This window comes from Manacus candei, unplaced genomic scaffold (assembly GCF_025592945.1).
Source record: "Manacus candei isolate 608988 ecotype Guabito, Panama unplaced genomic scaffold, ASM2559294v1 h1tg000052l, whole genome shotgun sequence".
Classification (NCBI taxonomy): Eukaryota; Metazoa; Chordata; class Aves; order Passeriformes; family Pipridae; genus Manacus; species Manacus candei.
Genome location: NW_026138100.1, coordinates 1959555 through 1981723, shown reverse-complemented (window position 1 = coordinate 1981723; position 22169 = coordinate 1959555). Strand labels below are relative to the sequence as shown.

Sequence of the window (22169 nt, the reverse complement as noted above, 5' to 3'; positions counted from 1 at the left end):
GAGCAGAAGACAGGAAAGAAGTTGTGGACTGAAATCTAACAGAGATTAATCTAATTCAATGTAAGACCTTGAAAGGGTAATCATTCTTCTTTTACAAGAGGGAAAGCTCAGACGGCTTTCTTTACCTTGAGCTGTGGAGGCTTTGAGACTTTTCATCACTGCTGCAAGTATTCATCTTCAGAGTAAAATATGGTTGTTTTTTTTTCCTAATGTAATGAATCCCAGATCCTTTTAGGATCAGGCTGCACTGTGCATTGTTTTTAATGCTAGCCTCTGAAAGCTGAAATCTTTCCAGTACTTGAGTATATGAACAGTAGCGTACTGAGGGACAGAGGGACACTGCAGAGGGAAGCATATAAAGACTGGGTGGAGTAAAATAATTTTGCTTTTTTACTCAGCTCATACTCGAGATGAGTTTCGGAAACAGGCAATTGACTATGAATGTGAAAATCCAAACAGTCTGATATGAGAAAAACAACTGACATACTTTTATCCCAGTAAGTGAAACTGTTACAGGCTGATATCCAGCACAATTGAAAGGTAAACATGCCCTTCCCAATTCACATACCTTTCTATTATTGCATCCTAGCAAACTTTAACCAATAGTTAAAGTTGCTAAATGATAGTCTGAAGGTGCAATTACCCAATGGTTGACTGTTCTTGGTAAAAGTAAGTTTATTTCCTGTTCTAAAACTTTTTTTAAACAGTTGTTGGCACTAGCTCTTGCTGTTGCAACAAAGAAATGGCATTTGTGAAAGGAGAACATAGGTTTGTTGCTTCTTAGTTCAATACAAAAGAAGCGACATTTGTTGCAAAGGTAATTCACTGTTACTGAAATAACACTGTGACTGAAACAATATTTTAATTTGAGCTTTATTGCAAGTATTCTTTCTGACTGCAAAATAAAGGTCAAAGATTTAGGAAGTGTATAACTTGTTACTGAAATTCAACCCTACAGATAAGAAGAGTTGCACAGTTATCTTATTCATCCAGAATGAGTACATTCCTAGGCCAGCTATACTTGCCTGCATATTCTGAATGATGAAAAGAAAGTGTTGGAAGATTGTTCAATGCATGCAGAAGATTTGGGAGCTGGGGGGAACAAGAAGTGGAGAAAAACTGAAGTAATTGCTGTAGTATTTTCTTCTGGAAATTATTTTCATTTACTCAAGGGAAAGTTGTTTTGTTGCCATATTTAGTACATTTAAGTAAGCTAGTAATAACTTTGGATATGCATGCTGGAGTTTTCAGTTATTATAGCATCCAGAACTGTAGATAGAGTTGGACTGCACTTAAGCTGCTTATGCATGTTGTATCCTATCAGCATCTCTCTCACTTCAGAGACTGAAGTAAAAAATAAGCATATGAAAAATAGTTGAGAATGAAACACTGGCAGTCCTGCTTCATCAGTGCAGAATTAAGAACTCTGTGAATGACAACATGGTGCCTAGATCTTTGTTATTTGACTCTCTTTGGAGTTTGGTTATTTATATATTTGTTTTAAGAGTGGGTCAGAAAAGAGGGCTGTTAAAGATAGTTATATCAGTAATGCTTCAAGGTTTCAAATTATTTTTGGGGGGGCTTTTGTTCCTTGTATAGAAAAAAAAATACAAAAACCATTTTGTAACCCTAAATACTAATGCTGCCTTTTTAAGTCAAGGTTCTAAGCAAATTGCATAAGTGGAGCTATTTGATTAAAGTATATGTCCATAGTTAAACTTGTGGTATAGCAAAGTGACCAGTCAAACTGCCTGGGTCTTGATGACATGGAAATTTACACCAAATTTAGGTTAGTAAAGTCCATGGCATAATAGTTTTTTAATGTATACAATTTTCATTTTGTGACCATTTTACATGCTTAAGATGCTGTTCTTCACAAGGTAATGTAATACAGGTAGTTTGGTAATTAGGCATATCACCCCTATATTGACTGGTTTTGTTTTTCATATTGTAGTGCTTCAGAACCTTCTTTTTTTACTATTATTTTTTGTAATTACTTCCAACATAATTCTTGGGTTCTAATTCTGACGATCAGCTTTCATTTTTGCTTTTTATGTATCAGCATTACATATTAATTTTTATTTGTTTGAAGGTGCAGAAAACTTACTGCTGCTTCAGCTTTGGTCATATTTCATAGTTCTAAATTTATTTTCAGATTGTAAGATGACTCTACCTTTTGATAGCTTGTGTCGACTGAAGTGGACTAAAGTTCATTTGCCAGTGGAGGAAACTGAGGAGTTCAGCTTGGTTCTCCAGTGACAGCATTGGTCTACTAAGCGTGAAAAAATATAAATATCTCAAAGGAGTGTTTTAACTGTATGTGCTAGTTATAAAAGGGTCAGGCATTGATCAGACTACAGACAAGTCAGAGATGTGTGTGAGACAGACATGCTGGATGCAAATTTTTACTTCAGTATAGATTTTTCTGGGCTGTTGATCAGTAGGCACAAAAACTAGTTAATACTAAACAGCTGGCAGAATGGAGAAGCAAAACTACTTTTGCTTTGCTGTTTGTTAATTATTTATTATTATTCTGTGACTTGGGATAGGTTTTTTGCAGTAAGATTGGCACTGGCTGCTTCCTCAGCTAGTTATCGAGACTCCCTGCCATTTCGAGTTTATTTTTCTTGCACAAAGCCTGGGAAAAAAGATGAACCTTGTTCTGAAGGTCACTATGTCCAGCTGTCTTTCTGAGCAATGGGATTGAATCATTTCAGAACTACTGACCCTTCATATATAATACTGTGCCACTGGCTGCCCTCATCTAAAGCAAGGGCTGACAGGATACTGAGGGGATTTCAGCAGTTGTGGAAATGAATTAGGAGGATGTCCTGTTAAGGTAGCTGAATGCAATGGACTCTTGTATTGGCAGGTTTCACTGGAATTTTCTTTAAGCGAAAATTCATCCACAAACAAACTTTTTTCTTTATTTGAAGACAGCAGAGTTTTAAAGGACTGTCTTATTCTTATGGTAAGACATCGAGTACATTTTAGTACAAATTGCTACAGACTTTGATATAGGAAGCTGTCTTCTGGGAGAGCTTGAATCCAGTAATCAGTGTCTGTCTCTTGGTCTCACGTTTGTGTACACATCTGTGTTACCAGTTTAATAAAGATATACTTGTAGAGTGGAATCTTTGAAAAGGAGAAAATGGTCACTGACAGATGCAGATGTGATATTTACTTTTTTTTTTCTTTTTGTCTGAGGACAAATCTAAAACATCCCTTCCCAAGAAGTATCTGAACTATAGTTGTGTTCTAAAAATGTTGTTTACAGCAGAGGCCATCCTACAAATCGAAGGCCAGCTCTAAAGTCTTGCTTATTACAGCTAAAAATATCTTTTGGAACACCCTGTATTTTAAGATGGTGTCTTCCCAGTTGTTTTCTGCAGACTTTTTTCACATGCTTATGCTTAAAATTGAAAGTTGTTCCTCAGAAACTCTGTTTTCAGTTTGTGCTCTGCCAGTAGGACTAACATAGTCAAATCAAACTCGTCAGAATAGTACATTTCTCCTAGCAGCATTGCTTGGTTAGATGCAGGATAGCAGTTCAACAAATCGTGTGCTTTGTGCAAAACAACAACAAAAAAATCTGTAAAAAGAAATCTTTGTGGATGACGGTTGCTGAACTATGACAAATAGGGCATTAGAATCCATTCAGAGATGAGATTAGATCAGAATATTCTTCTCAGACTTGAATGAAGATTTTTATGAAGTGAAATCTTCACATATTTGGAAGACTTCACAGGCAATACTTATGATGTGTACAAAAATTGTTAAATGCAGTTAGTGTCAGTGTAAACTGTTACTGTAGATCAGAAGAGGCATGTGTTTAATTACTAGAGCATGTGCTTCTTTTCTGTTGCTTTTACTGGAGAACTCAGTCTCCTTCCTAATAGTCCTGATGGTGCATGGGGTGATCTATAAGGGCAATATAATGAAAGACAGTGTATTCCCTTGGGTATTGCTTTCCTAACTGGAGATAAGTTAGGTTGTTAAATTGAGAAATATTTTGAATATTTTTGTTTCAATTTCCTGAACTTCTTCTCTTTTATTTCTCTGAAAATTAGAGAACCTATCACTAAAACTGGCCGTTTTCTTCATCACAGGAATTTCTTCCTTCCCTCTCACCACCCCAGATACCTTAAAAAAGGTTGGGGTTTCTTTTACTCAGAGAGGATGATGCTGGGAGAGTTAAGGTCATTGCCTTTGGATGTGTAGAAGGATGGTAAAAAATGGTTCTCCATGTTGTTTGGGATGTGACAGGACATTATGATTTTAAGTCACAGAAGAGAGAATTCAGTTTAGAGGTTAGTAGACACTAGAAGAAAAGAATCTTTTCCGAGAAAAAGGATGGATAAGGACTGAAATAAATTTCCTACGAAGACTGTGGAATTGTCATCATTAGAAATTTTTTGCTAGGCACATTAGACAAGCTTTACCTGAAGTGGCTCATATATAGCTGATCTTTTCTTGAAGAAGGGTAACTTCTGAAGGTGGTTCCTCCTCCACTGGTCAGGAATATATGAAATGATAGAAGGACTTTAGTTGAAACTGTTATTTTTCTTGTCTTTTTTGATAGTGCAAAACAACTGGGGGTTGGGAGGAGGAATGTACTGTATATTGAGTAGAAATAATTGTGTCACTTATTTAATGCACTTTAGCTATTACTAGGTAGAGGTGATAGTGGAAAGGACTTTTGAACTTTAAAAAACAGGGGTGCTATTGGTAAACTCATATAAAAGAGCTTTCAAATGAACCTACAGTCCGGAGTTTAGAGTAATCATAGTAGACTATTATGTGTGAAGGAATCAATCTGAGTATTCACTGATGTCTTAGGAAAGGAAATTAATGAAATATGACATTAAAAAATTGAGAAGGTTACCAAATTGATTAGATAGTACTTTCCAGTCCTACTACATACAAGAAAAATCTCATTATAAAGCATGATCTTCTTCTGCGTTCTTATTAATCAGCTAGTTGTAAATGTATTTTCTTGTTAGCAGGAAAAATCACACTCCAATAAACTAGTTTACTCTAGTAAACACAGAAATTGCCTATTGCCTACTAGGGCAATTCATCAGTTCATCTCTTGCAAAGCTTGTGGTCTTTTTGAAACAAATGGTACTGTACTCCTGGGCGTAATATTTTCGGATGTCACCTATGATACGTATCTTCTTGTAGTAGGGAAGAGTTGGCCCCCTGAAGAATAATGGCGGATGAGAACAGCTTGGTGATACCCACAGCTTCTTTGATGGCTGGAGGTAGACTGGACCAAGTAATCAGGAGTGATGTTTAGCTCCTGCGTGCCTGATTTTTAAGATAGTGTAAGCATAGTTTCTAGGAAGCCTTGGAGCTGTAGTATGTACACTTATCAGCTGACTTGACATATAACATGGAAAGGGCTATTGCCTGCAACCATATTCTGCCACTGGAGAAAGGTATACAGTCACCTTATTAGAAATTGTGTGGTCCAGTGTCTTAAATATATTGATCTAAAATCGAAGGTAGGATGTGAAACTTGCAAAACTTCCAAAGGGCTTCCATGTGATACATTGAGGTCTAAACATTTAAATTTCTAAATTACAGTATGTATTATGACCTTCCAATGAGTTTCAGTAGCATTGTCAAGAGATATATTAAAAATTAATAGTGTATGAAAACATGTTTGATTTGGCCTACATAAAATAAATGCTTATGGAATCCGTTCTTACTGTTTGCATTACTGAACATCTGAATTTTAATGAACTATACTTAGGATTATTTTAACATGTCTAAGCAGGTTTATCTGTCCACTGTTAGCTTCAGAATTAGAATGGGTAATGAATACCTCAATTTAGCAAGGTAACTTCCAGCCGAAGACAGGTGATGAAAGCATTGGCAAACAAATGGCGGGACCGATCCTGAATTGACTGGTAGGACAAGAGACTGGTCCACAGTGGCAAGCAGAGGTTAGTTTGCTTCTCTCAAGCTGTTGAAGTACATCTGGGACAAATAGTCAGGGTTTTTATGGAAATAACCTCTTAAAATGGCATGGGAGCAATTTGACAGTGAAAGAACACTTATGGATCTTGCAACATAGCTGTAGTTACTATGCTTAATTTGAATGTTCAAATAGGTAATTTGGATAGGTAACAATCACCTGATTGGACCTGATGTTTTGCAGATCTGTGAGATCTCGTTTGTCTGCTTTAGCTAGGTGTTCTTGCTCACTACTGTTAGTCTCTTCAGCACTTGATAAGCAAACAACTAACCTGCTTTGACTAGAGTTAACTTGTAAGTTGTTTACCGACATATGGAATCCTACTCTCCTGCTACTCTCATCTTTGGGACCGCAGCTGTGGTGGCTCATTAAAAAGGGGAGAGATGAGGTCTCTTTGGATGAGTGCATGCCAGACTCTGTGTGTGCGCTTCTGTTACTTTGTGTCTGTAATGGAAATTAATATTATGAAAAAAAATAATGTTAAAGGAACTATATGGGAACTGTAAAGCTTTCATAGTTGAATGTTAAAAATCTCTGGGATAGGAATGGATCATAACTGCCTGGTATCGTATTCCCACTCTGTGCTAACAAACTAACTGTGCTTCTTCCTGAGGAGGGAAAAAAGCTAGCTGTAGATTGTATGTTCACATATATTTGTCCCCCCACCCCACTTGACCATGTGTCTATTAAATATACTGCTTTTAAGGCATTCTCTTAACTGTATGAGGACTCTAAATGGGTTTCTTTTTAGGTCTATCTTTGTTCCTGACACTGGGACTTTGCAACTAAGTTCATCTTTGTCCTGTTTCGTTGTGGGTTTTTTTCCATTTTTTTTTCTTTAAAGTCTGCTGTACTGTGGTCAAGAGAAATTAAAGGTAAATAACGTTACCTGTTTTCTGTTTTCAGTATAGCAGTGTGATTGATTGTAGGCTTTACTGAGGTATTATGTAGAAACAGGAACATACTGCTATGTGCGATGCTAGACAAATCAATTAGGTCTTGATGTTACCACGACTTATTTCAGCTGGGTCCTTCCAAAAAGTTCATAATTTTTTCTAACAAATGTAATTGAAATCGGTACTACAATCGCCACTTGGATTTATTTGAGGTTTAGCAAATTAATGGATAGTGCCCTAGTTCTACAACCATCTTTCCTCTACTTCCTTTGGCTGATAAACAGTTTTTCAATCTTTAGTATTAGCTGACAATGGTTTGTATCACCAAGATCAGAAAATAATGTAACATACAGAATTAAAGATCAAACACTTATGATGGTTTGTTTCTAAACTCATAGTTTTGCTTGCACTAAGTTTGTGTGTGTTTATCAAGAACACAGCGTTATATTTTTTCTATTTTCTACTTGAAAATATTTTACTGTGTTCAATTTTTGACAGAAAGCACTTTAATTTTCTGTGAATCTAGGGATATTTAGTCATAGATTGAAAAAATGAATCTATTTGTAAATATTAGGTATACTTGAAATAATTTACCTATTAAGTAGATTAACTGACCCTTATTTGTAATATGTCATTTTGATCCACCCAAAATTATGTAGTAGTCTTAATTCTAGGTAGTTGTTTTAAGGTATATATCTTAAGACTAGATAAAAACTTCCTGTGTTAAAGAAACCTAGGTATCTCAGTGCCTTTGAACCAGTAGGCAGTTTCTTCATATCGTCTACTTTTTTTGGTAATGCAAGAGTAAATAACCGTCATAACTCTGACTGGCATGTGACTTCAAGTCTGCTTTATTTACTTTGTTGATTATTTTTTTACACTAATTTATGTTAAATTTAGACCCTGTTTTAGGCGTGTAATTGCTAAAATTAATTGGAAAGTTTGCTTCTTCTGTGTCATTTCATAATGATAGAATTATGTCTTGCTATTTGCACAGTGGTTTACTTTTGGTGACCTGCCAGAAGCCTGCTGGGATTTAGACATTTACAGAGGAAGAAGGATTTGTAAAATGTCTGCTGTAAACTCACGGAAAGGTATACAGGAAATACCATTATAGACAACATACAGTATATTTGTAGAAATGTTTATAGATGATACTGTGTTTTTGAGAGTGTGACTGAAAGGGTGTAAAGTCTGCCTTTGAACATGAAGGAAAACTGGTTCGGGGCTATTTTATTTGATGGCTATCTGTAGACCCTGACACCTGGTTGTGGAGTCCTGTCCTGAGCTGGTCACTAGTGCATAGTCAGGAGATTGGAGGATGTTAAAGCAAGTCTAGTTAAGGATCAAAAAATGTTAAAGCAATTTTGTGGACTAGTTGTAATATTTGTCAACTGAGCATGTTTTAATGCTGCTTTTCAGACAGCAGGAGTCCAAATCCAGGGATTCTTTGAATACTGTAATTACTAAAATCTGCACTTGAATAGTTGCTTGGGGGAAAGCAAATGTTTTCCTTGTTACAGTCAGCAGAGATGTAAACAATTCCCATCAAAGTAAGAATCACTTCAAATTATTCTTTTGGGTGTGTCAGTCATTCTGCAAAGTAAGTGAAGAGTGGCCTGTTTTGGCACAGATTCTTATTTCATAAATATAGCCTTGTTATCAAAATTGATGTACTCCCTCTTTGTGGTACAAGGAGTTATGTTACATCATACTTAACAGAAATGCAGCAGAAAATATAATCTTACTTACAAAGATTATTTTTACCTTACATATTACAAAAATTATTTCCTTTATATATTTGATCAGTTCTTTTTTAACTTGTCAACCTGTGTTTTCATTGCTCCTAACACATATACTTGGAAAGAACCATTTTTTCCAAGAAGGTGTTTTCACTTAGTTGTTGGTTTTTTTTTGGAGGGTTTTGTTTGCTTTTGCTGGGGATTTTTTTGCGTGAGGTGTTGGGTTTGTGGTGGGTTTTTGTTTACTTGTTTTTGTTAAGCAAAGACAATAACTTTTGGCCTATTGAGAGGAATAATGGTAATTGCTCTATATTTTTAATGGAATTATTTATAAAGAGATTAGATAAAGTATTATTAGTTAAGGGATGGTCTACATGGATTATAGTAATTTTCAATATTTGTTTAATACAAATATTGGAAATGCATTTTTCTGTGTAAGCAGATGTTTGCCTACATGAAACAGTTTCCTTTTGCATTAAGATCCTGTCTAACTGAGAATGGCAAAATCCAAACAAATGCAATGATAGCTTTCTAATGATTCATAAGTATGCAATTTAAATAGGAAACATGATATGTTTTGTTATTTAAACTCATTCATACCACTTAGAGATAGGGTTATGTGCCCTGCCCTCTTCCTTGACAACTGTCCGGAGATACAATTTAACATAATTTTTGAGGGCTGTGTTGATTGTTCAGACAGTAAGCCATTCTCTGTAAGTTGCACATATTCTTTCAGTTTTGTTAACAAGAAAGACCAGTTGCAGGATATAACAAACATAATGTTTGAAAGATTTGCAGGAGCCAGAGTAAAAATAGGCAGTTGTGATTATATTGCTAGCAATTTAAAAATTGAACCCTTTTTAAAATAGGAATTGACAGCATTTCCTTTTTTTTCCCTTATGAGATTAAGATAAAACATCTAGACAAATTAGGATCTATTTTTTCCCCCATATTTCATAAATGATACCCTTTGGCTGACTGTTGAACTAAATGAACAAAAATGTTAGTGTATTTTTGTAAATAGGACTTGTGACTTCTAGCTTGATTGTGGAAAGAAACTTTGCTGGTTTTTAACATGAGACTAAAGAATGAATATAGATATCAGAATTGATTACTTGATGAAGAAATATGATGACTATTGAGAGTTAGAATACCATTTTCTACTTTGGTTTCAGAAGTTATGCTGTCAAGGCATTGGAGCAAACTAGACAATTTTTCTGTGGATCCAATGATATGTTTTTCTCTTGGATCTAGGACCCTAGTATTTTCAGACATTTGTGTTTAACAGGTGGATCCTTATAAGGGTGGAAGGAGTTAAGCTGCTTTTTTAATTGTCTATAAAATCCTTTCAAGATAACTGCATCTCATCTCTATGAAAATGCCATGGAGAACCCTCAGATATAATACCTGCCCTCAACACCCACCTCCTTATCCTCCTCCCACAGTATCTCCAATACAAAAGATAACTATAGGCAACAGCTGCTGATTTAGTAGAGTACTAATTTCTTTGTCACCTCTATCTTTTGATTTTTATTAGAACAAGCAAGCTTTTAAGTATTCTTTATTTCCTTATACTTTGTCAAAATCAGGTGAAAGGTTTGTCCTGGTCTTTTGGAAGTTATGGAAAGAAGCTGGAAAAGGAAAAGTAGATGGACAGGATGATGGTGTGCACTCTGGTCCTTAGAATATCCAAGATGAAAGTAAAATGACTGAGCTTTGTTTCAGTTCTTCTTCACTTTCCTTGTGTGGTAGAATGGCCACCAGAGGATTTTGAGTGGTTTTTGTACACATGTTCATACTGTACCACATGTTTTAAAGTGAAAATACACACATGTTTTAAAGTGAAAATGTAACTAATGTGCTTTTGTATCTTTCCCTTACTTTCTCTCTGTTTAACCTTTTAATCAGAAGCAGATAAATAGTTGAAACTTCAAAATTTTTTGGAAACTTGGAGCCGAGATAGCATACTCCCTCCATTTAGACCTGTGATCCCAGCCTGAGTGGAAAGAGAATGTGCACAAAATCCTAGAAGTACAAACCACACAGAATGAAGTGTAATGCAAGTGAAAGAGTGATATTGTCTTGAATAGACTCTAGTTTTCTCTTATGAAAACAACATACCAAATGCAACAGTTTTGGGGTTTTATCATGTCTTTTTTCCCAAAATCATGTGGTTTTTTTTCACTACCAAAATAATTACTGAGAGACTTTGAGGCTCTCGGTTAAAATCTCACCAGTAAGCCATATATAATAGTTTATATCTACCACTTTTTTGTAACTGTCTATTTATGCTTTCGGATGTTGTTTTTTATATATTCTAAATTATTATAAAATGTGTGAGAGCATTCTGTGGCAGTTGCAAAGGCTGGATCTGCAACCAGAGAGAGTAACTGTTGCAGTTGATTGGTGCAGAATGTTTCTTTGGAATTCATATTGTTATCTATTTTTCTTTTTTCTTTTTTTTTTTTTTATAGTGATACAAAGTTGTACAGAGACAGGCAGTGTTTTGTCTTCAGTGTGTGCTTTCATGTGTTTTTGACTGAGACACATGCCTGTCAACTGCCACATTTTTGGTTTGAGAACTCTCTGAACTTGCATGTTTAACATCTAGTTAAAATTTTATTTAAATGTTAGCTAAGCCATATAGATTTTTCTTCTTGTTTTTCACTGCTGCTAAGGTTTAATGATATTGAGCTCTGTAGAGGACAGAGGAATTGGCAAGTTTGTTTTCAGCAAATACCTCATCCTAACTTGGCCTAAACAGGATGCTTGTACGTATTTTTAGTGTAATTGACTGTCTTTCTGGTAATTTCAGATATGTAAATTCCTGGTTGTGATGTATTAATGAGATTTTTTTATTTGAAAGAAATGATCTCTTAAATTACACTACTATTTACTTTACTTTTATATAACATCAAAAATAAACTTTTATGTCTTTCTCATAATGAAATTGATTTATATGAGGTTAGTGTGCAAGTGGACTCAGGTCCACAGAGATATTCAGATACCTAACTTCCTGATGGAATCAGTAGTATTTCAGAGAGACACCTTAAATAAATTTTTGAACCTGGCCACAAGGATTTTTAATGCTTTTTAGGCCTAATGATAACTCTTTTTTAGAGTGATCACTAAGTGAACTGTTCTTTAAAGTGATCACTTTATTCTTAAGAAGTGTAAGTTTCTTTTGCAAGAGATATTGATGTGATACTGTGTATCACAGAGAATGCCAGCAAGAATAACCACGTTTCAAAATTATGTAGATATATACAAGCAAAGTTTGCTTGCTTGCAAAGGTGCTGTACAGTTCTGTTCTTTAAGGGTAACTTGACTTTGCTTTAGGAGCTGTGAGAGACAGTTTCTGTTTTGGTAAATAGCCACGGTTTGCATATTAGATTAAGCTGCCTGCTGACAGTAATTATTCTAATTGAGAATGTAATTAAAAAAAAAAACCAAAACCCAACAACCCAAACCTGCTCGTCCTAATTTATTTAACCTTTTTTAAAAAAGAACATCAGTGTGTGTGAGACCAAGATGGAGGGGTAAATACGTTCAAGTACATAGCAAATTGGATATAGGGAAGGAAGGTGTGTAGTGGATTCATTTTGCTATTCTGCCTTGTGGATAACACTTCCAAAGGTGGCCTTTACCTCGGTCAAAGAGGATAGTGATGGACTTTTAGATTATTGAGTGTGGGCTTGATTTTATTGATTGTAATAGTGTGTTTATTGCATGGTTTCTTTTGGGACAGTTCTTCATAGTGTTTGTGGCTAAAAGGGGCCATTAAATTGTCTAGTTTGCCATCCTTCACATACTACAAGTGTTTATATTTCATCCAGTTCTCCTGATAATGAACCTTGTGACTTAGCTGAGCAAAATGTAGTTTGTGCTTAGATAAAGTGCATTTGCAAGTATATCCATCATTTATTTAAAGATGCTGAGGGATTGAGAAGACACTACTTTTTGTGCTAGTTTTGTTCTGATGGTTACTTCACTTTCTTGTTTGAAGGGAAAAAAATTATTTCCGCATTATGACATTGATTTAAAATTGATCCTGACTTTTCAGATTGTTAACGTGTTTTACAGATGTATCTGTATAATTAAAATGCGTATATGCACATAGTATATATGAGGTCCATACTCTCAGTCTTAATTCCATTAAATATATTTTTGTTTTTGGAAATTATGCTATGCCCCTTGTCATTTACCTATGATGTGTGGATATGGCACAGAAATGACAAGCTGATTGGAATGAACATAAAGATTTTTATGGTAGTTTTATCTAGTGTGAACACTAGATAAATTGTGAACACAATTCTGTAAATTAATAATAACATGATTATTTCTGCTTGTTATTAATTACCTTTGCTCTGAAACCTTTTGCAGCACAGAGCTTTCATTAAACAGGGTCAGAACAGCACTGCACAAACATCTACTATTAGACTTTAATAACTTTTGGTATTTATTTCTTAGCATGTGCTGGTTAGATCTAGAATTCTTCTAGCTTAAGTTTTTTTGCAGTGTTCTACAAATGCTGACTTTTTATATTTATTATTTTGTCTCGGGTGTATATGTCCATAGTACTCACCAATTCCCCCACTGTATGGGGACTGAAAAAGCATTGCATTGGCCAAAACCCCTAATTGCTTTGCAGATTCCTATGAGAGCATTCTCTTCAGCCAGGTTTTGGGTTATTGGAATCTGCCCCACATGGTGTTAATAAACCTTCAAATATGGTGTTATTTTCCATTCCCCTTCATTATGTTGCTGTTTGTCACACTATTGCATTAAGGTGCGAAATTGCTTTCAGGATTTATGTTTTGGTATACATTACTGTAGTTTTCTGTGTTGTGAGACTTGCTTTTGGTCCTATTGTATGTCGTCCTCCTACCCCATTACAAAATTTCAGCCTTTCCTAGGTAATCCTCTTATTTTTAGTATGCTGACCTACATTTTTTAGCCAAGTATATATTTGAGAAGCTTGGAACTATCAGCCATATCATTGACTTTATTTTAGAGTTTAATTATAGAGTACAGCTCAGTGTTGTGTTGAGATCTGTGCAGCATTCCTGCCTTTCCCAGGTTTCTTATGGTGATTCAGTTAAAATCAGAATTTCTGTAGATAGTCACTACTTGTGGGGGTTTTTTGTTCAACTTAAGAACCTTGAATTTGACTGGGAAAAGTGCTCTGAGCTCTCATGTGCAATTGAATTGATAATAATTTTGTGTTAAGTAAATACAAAATTCTATTTTTTATATATAATAAAAATATGCAAGGCCACTGGTTGGGTAAATATGCTGCTGGATGTTTCAGTTTGGCATCCAAATCTTGAACGTTTTTTGCCTTTCTGTGCCCAAATTCTTCCATGTCAAATCTTGAGGTAGTGCTTTATGGGTTTTAGAGATGTGTTTTCAGGACAGTGTTTTGTAAGACACTTAGTTGATATAATAGTGAGCCCTATGGAACACCACAGCAGGAAACTGAGGAGTCTGCCTTCGTAGAAATACTTGAGCAGTGCTCAGTATGGGAGGTCTCAAGCTGTATTTCAAATACTGAGAAGAAAACAAAATGTTGAGTTGGTCAGTAAACAGGTGTTGATTCTTCTTTTTAAACTGAATCAGGGAGCAGCCTTGTGGGCAGTAGTAGTATGTAATTCTATAAATAAAAACTTGACCATAATGCATGCACACAGGGCAAGGGCAAATCAAGGCTCCTAGGCATCTTGCCCATTGTTTCTGGCAATGTTTTTGACATTTGCTGACTTTGGAGTGCTGGATTTTGCAGCTTGGTTTGTCTCTGGGCCTAGTGTCTGTTCCTACCTGTATAACTAGGAATAGCCTGCAAAACCTATGACATGGCAGAGATCTGGTACAGAACAGCTTTTAGAAGTTGATTTTGACAAGGATCATTGTAGGGTTGAAAAGAAAAGGGTCATGCCAGAAAAAAGGTCGGGAGTTTTTGGGTTAAGAACAAATGACTGATATGCCAGTGTATTTGTAAACTGTGTTTAATCTCTGCTGTGGACAATTCGTAATTTATCTACCACTAAGGAAAAGGAACATGAAATTTCCTCTCAGAATGAGCAATCTAGTGTGGGAGCTATTCATCAAAGTTTGAATGTCAGAAAGGTCATGGGAAGAGATTTGTAAAATTTTCATAATTCCAGAAATAACTCCTTCGGCATCCAAAAAGAAACTTGAGTGTTTAGGAAAGAACCTAGTGTATCTGATACCATCCTGGGGCAGGGTGGGTTGGCTCTCTGTGATGGATGTTCTGTTCAGCAGGGCTGTATGTTTTCACATACCTCTCCCTTCCACTCTGTGGGAAGAAAGGGGGAGGTAACATGCATGTATTTTGTGTGAGACAAACAGAATTTGTTCCCTTTGCTGCTTGTGTCTGTCTTGTTTTGATTTTCCTACTCCATATGAAAACCAACAGTATACTTTAGAGACCCTATATTAAACTTACTGTTAATTAAATTCTTCAGATAAAATTCTCCCAGCAGGAGATGTTGATTTGGGAAGATTTAAAATGGAGCTCTTGTGCAGAGGCTCCTGCTGTAACATGCTGCATTCTCTGTGAAGGCTCTACATAACTCAAATGTCAGAGTAGCAAGGTATTTATCATCCTGTTTGTTAATATTTTTCCATTCAGATGTTTTTTACCTTTGTTCAGTTTTCTGATATCCCCTAATTGTCCTTATTTCTAAACATGTTCTATGTCAGAGTGGTTTTCCTAGTATCTTTTTTTCAAGTTCTAACTTTTAAACTGTTTACATCTTATGATGCAGATAAGAGAAGGAAGTGGATTTCAGAGTTTTTTTCCCCTGGATTAAGTATGCCAAGATACAAAATACTCAGTTGCCTATTGTAGATATATGTGAACTACTCTTAGAAAATTCTACTTTCAAAGACATTTGTGTGAGGAACCAATATTATTCCCTTTTTGCTGAGTTTTTTCTCCACTCCAAGAGTTTAATTAATCTCTGATCAGTATTAAAGCAGGTAATAGCAGAGAATATAAATGTTTTTTCTAAAGGAATAGTAACAGGAGTAACTTCAGTTTCTTTTTATTAAAAACAAAGCATGTGGCATTTTAATATACAAAAAAATCATAAAATCATAGGATGGTTTGGGTTGGAAGAGAGCTTAAAGGTCATCTAGTTCCAGCCTCTTTCCATTAGACCAGGTTTCTAAAAGCTCCATGCAACCTGGCCAGGAACACTTCCAGGAATGGAGCACCAACAACTTCTCTGGGCAACCTCTTCCAGTGTCTCACCACCCTCATAGTAAAGAATTTCTTCGTAATACCTAATATAAATCTACCCCTTGTCCTGTCGCTGCATGCCCTTGTAAAAAGTTCCTTTCCAGATTCTTTGGTATGGCATTAATTGGAGGAAACTGATTTCAATTTGAAGTGTTCATGGACAAGATTCAATTTACATAGAAAAAGCTGCTTGCAAAAATGCCCTGTATTTTCCCCCTTCCTTTTTCTTTTCATATCTGTGTTGTATACGGGTACATGAAATAATGTGTGCAGCGTCACATAAAGGAACACTTGCTACATAATTGGTAGGCCAATATAAATTTTTTAGGGAAATATTTGATTGCAACAGGCAACATTGCCATAAATAAAAAAAAAAATCTAAAACAATGGCCTCCAAAAAAAAATCCAGATCAGCATTGTGTACATTTCTTCCTACAAGTTTTTTTAATTAACATTTTGGGTAAGACCTTGTTGATTGCTGATGTAACAAGGTAGGCAGAGAGCAGAGGCAATTCAGGAACACCGTAGGGTCTTTCCTTATTGTTATCACTGTTGGAGTAGAATCAGCATGTAACAAGGTTTTTAAAATGTTCTTTCATCCATGATCTAGGGCTATTGATATAGTTCATGCAAAGATGTGAAGTTTTCAGAGTAAAAAATTTCATTTCAAGCATTTTGAGAATAAAGATCACAATGAAGAAAAAAATCTGGTTTTCTATAGGAATTAAAGTGTGCCTTGGGGTTTGGTTTTGTTTTGTTTGTTTTTTTTTTTTAATAATACCTAATGTTGCATTAGTGTTTTAAATTTTACCTGTTTTGTCAACCATTTTATCTGTCTGCCTCCAGTTTCATCTTCTATGTTATATTCTGTGCCATTTTTCCCTTTCTGTTTTCATAATCTAGAGTACAGCCTGGCAATTTTGTTCTTCCTGTATAGTGCTGATATCTGATACTTGTAGTAAAAGATGGACACAAATTTAGCAAAGCCTTATGTCAAAAATTGCTTTATAGAGGATTTGTGAGTTTACATTCATACGTTAATGCTGTGTAAGTATACATAGAGGACAGGTTTAATTGGAGTGATGTTTTGAATTGCTTTGACTCTATTGAAAGTGACTTCACAAAAGATGAAAACTATTGCTCTTTGGCTGACAGGAATTAGCAGAGCCCAGGAAGTGCTGTGTAATGGTTTCCTTGATGATTTATTTTTAGCCAAGGAAAAAAAATTACTTCACAACCTGGTAGTGTCTTGAAATACTGTGAAAGAAATCAAAAGGCTTGTTCTGGAATGTGTCACTCCTGTTACAAAGTAAAAATGGGTTTAAATTCACTAATCAGAATTTATTTTTATACATTTGGTCTTTTTAATATTGCAGTTCTAAATTTCACTTTATTCTTTTTTGAAGATGTTATGGTAGAACATTTTATTTTTAATGGATTTTTTTTTTAGGCCAAAGGATAATATTATTGTTATGACTTGTGGAGTTACACTGTCAGTTTTACTTCCTCTTACCTGTATCAATACCTGTGTGCAACAAACTTGCTAGTTGTAAATCAATTGCTGATTTGGATTAGTTAGTTCTGATGAGAGAAAACAATTTCATAAATTTTTCTACTGAGCTTTCTTTATCAGATGTCCTGTGAGAGAATTTTCAGCTTTGCTGTGCTCTGGCCAAATATATTTTTAATTCTTCAGAGTGTCCATTTGGATTATGATTAGTACCATGGTATGAAGTTAGGACTGTAAAACCCTCTGTCAGAATGGACTCCCTCTGATGTTCAGACTTACTACCAAGCTAATGTTAGAAGTTGCAAGATTTTTTATATTGATTTTTCATATATTATTTCGTTCAATAATTTTTTGTAAAATTCTCTCCTGTAGAGGTTTAGATCCGCTTTATATAGCTGCTTTAAAAAACCAAGCATGACTGTGCCACTGATGGTGCCAAATCTTTGCTTTGATCCTTTTTTTTTTCCTGCCTCAGATTTCTCAGATTCTCCTGCACTAGCTAATGCCTGTGTCATCCATCTTTGTTCTTTAGAGATAAAACTTTGAATTAGATTTTGAATTGCTCCATAGCTAAATAAGTTACCTTGGAAACATTTTAAAGTTTCTTGGGACAATGAGGGTCAGAATACATGTATGTATGTATGTGTGTGTACACTTGTGTCTATAAGGATGTTCGTATATGTATGTATACATAACTGTGTATAGTATTAGATTCTGAAAAACACAAATTTTGTTTTGGACATGAGAAGACAAAGAAGTTCAGCAAATTCCTTGGAGCTTGTGAGATTTAGACATGCAGCTATTTTAGAAGAATTTGGAGATTGTTTTAATTCTATGACTCTGCATGAGGGGATGGGTTTTAGTGCAAAACATCTTTGATTCTCTGTTTTGCCAAGGCAGCTGGCCTATTATGGTGGGCAGTCAAGATGCTTATCAATTCAGGTATCTGAATCTCAGTTAGAAGTCCTGTAATCTTGGCCATAATTTTTGAAAGTTTTAATAGAAGACCAGTCTTACTGTTTCTGTAGCTAAAAAGTTCTTCCAGTTTGGATGATATTTAACATAATGTCTTGTGCTGTATTTGGTGTATGCTGTTACTCTATCAGGTGTGGGGATTGCCAGCTTTTCTGATTGTTCTGCTAGTAGCATGATGTAATGTTGTGCTGAGAGTGAAATTAGTGTTATTTATAATGAACATTTCTCCTAAGCTCTTAGTAGTTGTATTTAGTAATACCATGAGTAAAAATAACATTTTTGAAGTGGTTTTGAGGTAGTAAAATGAAATATTGAGGAGAAATGATTACTTAATGGTTTACTGCTTTAAAATAATGACTGCTATTATAGCTGGATTTTTTTCAAACTGAAATGAGACAGCACCAAGCAAATGTAGTACTAGAAAAAAGACCTTTAAATGCTGTTTGTATTTTATGTTGGCCGTCCACTAGGGACGGACTTCATGCTCAGTGAGAGAATATCAAAATAAGTGGCTGTAAAAACCATTGCAAAGCCTTGGCAACGATTGAATATGAAAACAGGTATTAAAAAGAATAGTAAACTACCTAAGTTTGGGGGAGATATCTTTGTTTCAGCTGAGACAGTATGATGTTTGGTTACTGTTACCAGGAGAGAGAGATGATCTTTCTAATGATCTTTAATCCACTGCTGCAGCTGTGGGCATGGTGCTTTTCTCTCCCATTCTCCAGTTCCAATGCTTCATGGACTAGCCTCTGATTTTGTCCAGTTTGCTAATGCAGCAGAAAGTGCCCTTCCTCAGCCCTTTTGCTAGGTGAGGGAGCTGCAGCCTCCCTCCTTGGGAGGCTGGCATAGGGTGTGCAGTGGGATTGCACAGCCGCGGGGTGTGTGGGCAGAGCAGGACTAATTGACTCCTTCTGTCACACGGAGTCCTACCTTTGTCTGTAATCCCTGTGCTTTTTCATACTACACAGCAGTCATTTTCCAAATACACCCTGCATTCAAGTTCTAATTTTGCACATTTCAAAACTTTATTGCTAGTCTATCTCACCAAAGCTGCTCTGCAAGGGATCAGATCTCCTTGATCTCTGCCCCATGGGCTTTTTTTTTAGCACTTGCAGATTTTAGATCTTACCTTTTAAACATATCTCTTCCCACTTGTACATTTTAGTGACTTAAAATTCTTTTTACTGAAGTTGGACTTCTTAGCCTTCATATTTTGCATAATACCTTATCAATATGCTTATTGTAACTTATAAATCCTCTGAATGAGTTTCTTACAAGCTGCACAAATCCCTTCTTGTGAAGCTTTCAGTACAAAATTTTAACATAATTTTCTGCTTCAACTCCTGGTTGATCTTTTTTTTTTTAATCACATGCCTCTGTTAATCTGGGGATTAGTATTGGTTTCCTATAAATTAAACAATTTAGATGAGAATAATTCTTTTGGCCAAAAGTATTTAAATGTGCAGCTTTAATATTATTACTGAAAGTTTCTTACAGGCAAAATTTTGCTATTTTTATACAAGTTAATCATTATTAAGAAGATTATTATTTAATATAAGGGAGCATTTTCTGGGTTTTCAGGAGTTCATCAAGAGCATATTTTTATCTCTTAGGAAAAAAGTGTAAACTTAAATCACTATAATCAAGTCTAGACTATTTGTAACTCACTTTAATTGCCAGATGTCAGAGATACTGACTTTTATAGTTGTTCCTTTCGGGGTAATTTACGGGATCCATCACTTCCTGTAGTCTATAGCTTGGTTTATAATTGTGTGTATCCTGGTTTATATTGTGCATGATTTAGTTTATATTATGCATATGTATTATGAATCAGTTAGCTGAGAAAATATTTTTATCTTTCTGTCCATTTTTTTCTTCTGTGTAAAATTAGGTTTAAACAGCTGTTTCCAGTGAATCTAATTATATGTATGTTTAAATCAAAGTTGCTTCATAAGAGTCCTTTTTGATAAATTAGAGTCCTTTAGCGTAGTAGTAATCTAAGATCAGTAATCTGCTTTTAGAAAGTGTACTAATTTGAGACAAAATCATTGAAGCAGGCCGTCAAATAGAGGGTCAGCACTTCATGTTGGCTTTTTGACCTATGCGTGGAAAATTTAAATTGCCAAAGCAACTATGGTAAAAATGTGATTGTGTTGGCAAAAACAATGGATTATGCTCTTCAGACATTTCTCACGCTATTCTCCTCTAACATGTAAACTTTGTCTTTTAATTTTAGTGGGTCATTCTGCTATTGTGAGCTCCTGCTATGATTTAGGTAAGGTAGAGATTTTTGGCAATCGTGAATAGAAAAAGGGTTTTGGGACACTTTGCAGGTCTTTTTACAAAGAGTGTGGGACCTTGAACTAGGCAATGTAAGCTGTAAATCTGGATAGGACAAGAAGCAGGAATTTCTTTGGTAGTTTTTGTGGTAAAGAAATCCAACTAAATATGTTTGTTACTTCATTGTAATTGATTTTACACATTTTTGTAAATGTCATTATTTCACCTCAGTTGACGAGTAAATGTAGAAAGAATAATGCTGGGAGATGAGACTTTCATTTTTAGTTTGTCTTTGTTTACTATGTAATTCTTCAGTTCTTTCTTTCAAAATGCATTCTAAAGCCCTTTTTTTTTCTGTGGTCCTTAAGACAAATTCAGAGTTCTATATTTGTCAGAATTGGTTTCACAAATGCAGCTATTTATTGATTGCTAATCATATGGTAACATAAAGCTACTTTCACAGTTTTATTACAAAATATGCTGGTTTAATATGCTGGTTTTTTCATTTTTCTGGATTATTATTCCCATAGTAGAGCATGACATACTCTCTGGGTTTCTCTCACATAAGATGGGGACTTTTGCACTCCTCTTCAGTGTTTTTTTAGCTTTTTCTCCATGTCTTGATTTATGCTGATATGTTGTTTCTTGGAAGCAGAGGCAAAGCATCTGTTTGATGCTATCTTTGATTTTTGTATGGCATGAGTGCACATTTTTCTGGTTTGGATGAGGTTTGGGTTTTGGTTGTGTGTGTTTAGTGGGGTTTTTTGTAGTTTTTGTTTGTTTGGGTTTGTTTTTTTCTGTTTGTTTTCAAATTTAAAAAAAAGTGACAAAATTTTACTTTTTTATACTAATTCAAATATTTATTTGAGCAGTTCACTTCTTAAGCAAGCAATTTTTGACTTCCGGGATGTAAATGTCTTCCCTCAGCATTTCTGTTGAGCTTCTATTCAATCCTGGAAATTTTTCTGAGGTTTTAATTTGTATAGTTAGCTTTGGGCACCTGCTTCTCTCTCCACCACCACCCCAACCAGATAATTTTTGTGCTTTTTGAGTTAAGAAATGACAAAGCCTCCTTCAGATCCAGATTTTTGTGTTCTCCAGTTCTACTCTTTTATTGTTCTGAGTTGTTGGGGGGAAAGGGATGGGCAAGTACCTAGTTACTGACTGATTTATCCTTTTACTGAACTTCAGTGTTAAAAAAGTTGATTCACTTTAATATCAGTTTATTTCCTATGACTTGCTCCTTTGTAAAGTCCATCCTTTTATCTTAAACCGGATTTTAATTAACATTGCCTCCCTGTTAGGTCAGTGCTTTTTCACTGAAGAAATCTTAATCTTTCAGGGATGCTGCTGTTTGGTGTTTTTTGTCTCTTTGTGAAGATAGTCTTTCCAAGACGATATTTTTGCTCTGTTATCCTCTATTCATCTCCCAGACCACTTATTGCAAATAGCAGCGCTGTAACTATAATCTTTTTGAACTATCATTTTCCTAACTCAGACCAAAGCTACTTCTGCT

The 22169-nt window shown here is 35.2% G+C and overlaps 1 protein-coding gene across 5 annotated transcripts in view; it reads left to right on the top strand.

The window, feature by feature from the left end:
• The window catches only part of ZDHHC14 (zinc finger DHHC-type palmitoyltransferase 14), a 105529-nt gene that overhangs the window by 14054 nt on the left and 69306 nt on the right, over nucleotides 1–22169 (top strand). Inside the window, exon 1 of one of the 5 annotated variants that reach the window (XM_051801578.1) lies at nucleotides 7926–7973. The exons of the other annotated variants lie outside the window; for them this stretch is intronic. The gene's annotated coding sequence lies outside the window, so the exon portion shown is untranslated. Of the gene's footprint in view, nucleotides 1–7925; nucleotides 7974–22169 lie in introns of those variants that run through there. 5 annotated transcript variants of the gene reach the window in all.